We start from the raw sequence: 5,000 nt of genomic DNA on the forward strand, positions 1-5,000 counted from the left end.
CCTCGAGTTCGAAGTGTGACCGACGGCCATGTCTCACCGCGCGATCTGCTGCTGGCAACCATGACGTTCGCAAGGCTTTTTGTGTTTTTGGGTTTTTAAATTACGATGACGTTCTCATTAGTGGAAATGATCGCGCTAAAAAAGAGGGATTCGGACTTTTTTCTTAGTTTAAAAAAAAAGAAGTTCTACCTCTCTCTTTTTCTTTCGTTTATTTCTTGCTATCTTCTTTTAATTTTATATTTTTTCACTCCTTCTTTCTCTCTTGCTTTCCTTCTTTCGTTACTTCTCCCGTTATTTCTTTCGTTATTTGCCGTCTCGCCATACCGGGTGCGTTGACATCACTCATCGGACACGCACTTTACAATCGACTTAGTTTAATTCCTTAATCGTCGTTGGAAAACCATTACTCTCAGTGACTTCAAGTTGTGATGACGGGAAGGTGGGGGTTGGGGATGAGGTTGGGGATGGGGGTGGGGGGGGGAATCATCATGGCCCCACCACTTAATTTGGGGGAACTGAATTCGCCAACCAAACGGGGCTTAAAATCACTCATATATCTTTTAGGACTTTTGAGACTGATATCCTTTGTACATTATTTTTATCAAAAGCATCTACGATCAAAAAAGAAAACAAAATTGTATTTACCTGTTTAAACCGGATTTCGCAAGTATGACACAGGTAGGAGAGCTGTAAACAATATTTTTTTCCGCCTCCGATGCAGGTAGTTATATTGATGGCCCTGCGCGTGAGAAAATGTTTGTCCTCAAAGTATCTTGCACCATTTCCTTACACTACAAATGACTGTCGCATCAAAAGAGCTAAGTCACTATGTGGCTGAAATTTAATTAATCAACGTACACCCTTACCCCCCTTCTCCTCCCCTCTCCTCTCCTCCCCTCCCCTCCCCTCCCCTCCCCTCCCCTCTCCTCCCCTCCCCTTCCTTCCCTTCTCTATCCTTTTTCTCCCCTCCTCTCCTCTCTTAACTCAAGATCTACGATGCGTGCGAGGTGCATATATGCACATACATATAGACATACATAACCTATGCAGATACACACACGTAAAAAACATAAGCATACACGCACACACACACACACACACACACACACACACACACACACACACACACACACACACACACACACACGCCTTCCAACAGAAATAAAAGTCTCGTAAGACCTCTTCCCTCATAACGCGCAGTGACGACTCCTTCCCTTCCGCGTGTGTGTGGATAACGAAGTTTTCTTACTGCCATAAATCAAAGCAAAAATGAACAGTGTGGATGTGGTACGCCCCCGGCATTATCTTCGCACAAACACGTATGCTTTAAGTATGACCCTCGACGTCACCCTGGCTGTCATGAGCTCGTCTTCGGGCATGATTTGAGGGCAGGTGACGCAATCAAGAGTTCGTGGCAAGGTCAGGCAGATTTTTCCGGTTCGTATCCGAGGCGTTTAGGTGGGGAATGGATATTCAGGGTTACTACTGCTACCGATGCGTACTTTGTGTATGTTTTTATTTCTTTTTTTGTCCCTGTCTTTCTTTCTTTCTCTGCCTCTGCTTGTCACTGTCACTTACTCTGTCTCTCTCTCTCTTCTTTTTCTTCTCACTCCCCTCACTCATCTCCCCATCCCCTTTTCTCTTCTCCTTCATTGTCTCTCGCTCTTTCCAAATGCCGCCCTCCATTTCCCCTTTTTTTTTCCCCTTCTTTCTCACTCTCTTTCCTTCCCTCCCTCCCTCCCTCCATGTCTCTCCCCGCCCCCCTCCGTCCACTCCTCTCCCTCCATATCCTAACCACCCTCCTATCACAATCACATCCACTTCTAAAAACAATAACAAAATACTAAATATACTAAATAAATAAACAAACAGAAAACAAACACACCCCAACGCTCCGACTGACGCGAGCAAAGTCAAGGAACACATAATGCGCGATCATGTCAAGGCGATCCGCGCGGACCTCCCCGTCGACGCCCTGCGAGGGAAAGGACGGAAGGAAGGGAAGGCTCAGGAGCGTTTCCCGCAAGCCAGACCAAGCCCCGAGCAAGCTACCACGTCGAGCTAAACGCCGCCAAAATCGCCCGTAAATCAAGTCGCGCGGACTCCTGACAGGCGAGGCATACGGTGTGCATGAGAGACTGACTTCCACGCACGGGGGAGGGTGAGACGATAAGTAAATAAATAAATGACAGATAATGAGGGGGGAAATACCGATTGGAGGCCAGGCTGTTGTGTGGGATGATAAGTTAATGAGCGAATGATAAGAAAAAAAAAAAAGTGAGGAAAATCCCGATGGAAGTAATGCTGGTGCGCGGGATAGTAAATAAATAAATGGATGATGAAGGAGAAATGCCGTTGGAAGCAATAATAATGCGCGTGCAACGAGCGGACGGTAGAAACATTTCCTAACTAGCTGGCGTAGGAAAGAGCAGAGGACAAAAAAGGGAGATATGGAGGGAGGGAGATAGAAGGGGGGAGGGAGAGGGGGAGAGAGAGAGAGAGAGAGAGAGAGAGAGAGAGAGAGAGAGAGAGAGAGAGAGAGAGAGAGAGAGAGAGAGAGAGAGAGAGAGGAGAGAGGGAGGGAGGGAGAGAGGGAGAAAGAGAGAGAGAGAGAGAGAGAGAGAGAGAGAGAGAGAGAGAGAGAGAGAGAGAGAGAGAGAGAGAGAGAGAGAGAGAGAGAGAGAGAGAGAGGGAGAGAGAGGGAGGTAGGTAAGGGGAGAAGGAGGGAGGGAAGGAAAGGGGGGAGAAAGAGTTGAGAGGGGGGGAAGGAGAGAGGGAGGGGGAGGACGGGAGAGAGGGAGAGGGAGGAAGGGAGAGAGAGAGAGAGAGAGAGAGAGAGAGAGAGAGAGAGAGAGAGAGAGAGAGAGAGAGAGAGGGAGGGAGGGAGGGAGGGAGGAGGGAGAGGGAGGGGAGGGAGAGGGAGAGGGAGAGGGAGAGGGAGAGGGAGAGAGAGAGAGGGAGATAGATAGGGAGGTAGGTAAGGGGAGAAGGAGAGAGGGAAGGAAAGGGGGGAGAAAGAGGAGAGAGGGGGGGAAGGAGAGAGGGAGAGGGAGGACGGGAGAGAGGGAGAGGGAGGAAGAGAGAGAGAGAGAGAGAGAGAGAGAGAGAGAGAGAGAGAGAGAGAGAGAGAGAGAGAGAGAGAGAGAGAGAGAGAGAGAGAGGGAGGGGGAGGGAGAGAGAGGGAGAGATAGGGAGAGGGAGAGGGAGAGAGAGAGAGAGAGAGAGAGAGAGAGAGAGAGAGAGAGAGAGAGAGAGAGAGAGAGAGAGAGAGAGAGAGAGAGAGAGAGAGAGAGAGAGAGAGGAGGGGCGGCAGCGACGGCACAAGCAGGCAGGCAAGCGTCGGCGGGCGATGTCGGGCGACGGGCTCCCGGGCGTCGCGTCGCGAGCCGGAAGGACTCCCGAGCGCCGCTGACAAGGTGTACAACATAATCGTCGTGGCGGCGGCCGCGGGAACATGAAAGCTTTAACAAAGATACATAATAACGGTGCAATAACAATCAACTTACGAGCCTCATCATCGCTCACTCAGCGACTCTGCAATCATCCCCCTCCCGCTCCCCCTCCTCCCCTCCCCCTCCGAGTACCACCGAAGAGGTGCGCCAATCACGAAATAATTGGGGCGCTTGATTTCGGTTTTTAAAAGCCGTGATGGCCCGTGATGAATGGAGCGCCCCGCCCCTTCCACCCGCGCCCCCCATCCGCTATTGTTTTTCTCCCACAGAGTACAAGAGTGCACGGAAGCAGCGGGGAAAGGGAGGGGGCTGCTGGGTAGGGGAAGGTGGGGGAGAGGACGGTGGATAGGGGGGAGAGGATAGTGGATAGGGGGGAGAGGATGGTGGGGAGGAATGGGCAGGTGGAGAAAGGGTGGGTGGTTCGGAAGGGGAAAGGGCAGGTGGAGAGGATGGTAAAGGGGGGGGGGAGAACGGTGGGGAAGGGGAGGGGAATAGTAAGGCAAAGAGGTAAGACGAAGGAGAGGAAAATGGGGTCGGAGGAGATGGGGATGATGAGGCGGAGGGAGAGGGGAGTAGGAGTAGGTGGGGGTTCGGGGGGTCGGGGAGTGGGGGCGTAAGGTCGACAGGTGGTGGGATCAGGGCGAGGAGTGAGATCTCGCGGCAACGTACTTGTGGAGAGAGAAACAAGAAGGAAGAGAGACACACAGAGAATGACGCAATGGGTAAGAAAACACTGCAGAGAGATGTCCGAGAGAGGGAAACTTAATCCAAGAAAAAAAAAGACACGAAAAACAATAAACAAATGAGGAAGGGCAAACCCAGCACGCACATCACATCGATGTTCATAATTAACAAGCAATTACGCATAAACTTATACAATGCATCTCATTTTCGGCGTAGATGCACTAGAGAATACACCAAGAACTTCCTCAATCATCTCATTAACATGCATCAAATGATCACAAATGTCATAATCAGTTACGACTGCTTGTCCCGTCCAGCTCTGTTATCCAAAGAATGCTACTTATTAAGAGACAGATGGTGTATCCTTTTTTATTTTGTAAACGCGCATATTTTAAGCATATAACTTAAATAACAACAATGGATAAATACTTCCTCAATACATCCCGCATTTATAGCGGTCATTACCGAACACTAGACGCGCAAAGGGAGCTTTTAAGAATGGCAGCCATTATCCGAACAGAGAGAAATTGGCCGTACTTAACGTCCCCGGTTCGGAGGCAAAAGCAAACGTTTCCTTCCCTAAAAAAAAAATTATAATTAAAAAAAAAACAAAAAAAAAACGTTTCCTTTACCAGATAAAAAGTACCTTTTCCTGGATTAAAAAACTATATTTTTCTTGGTAATAAAGTTTTTCTTCTTTGGTTACAAAATACTTCCCTGGTAAAAAAAGGAAAAGATCAAGCAATTTTTTCCCCTCGGTAAAAAAGTTCCCATCAATAGGTAAAATAAACAACGTCTTCTCTAATAATACTACAACTACAACAACTACTACTAGTAGTAATAATAGTAATAATAGTAATAATA

The sequence above is a fragment of the Penaeus chinensis genome, chromosome 18 (assembly GCF_019202785.1).
Source record: "Penaeus chinensis breed Huanghai No. 1 chromosome 18, ASM1920278v2, whole genome shotgun sequence".
Lineage (NCBI taxonomy): Eukaryota > Metazoa > Arthropoda > Malacostraca > Decapoda > Penaeidae > Penaeus > Penaeus chinensis.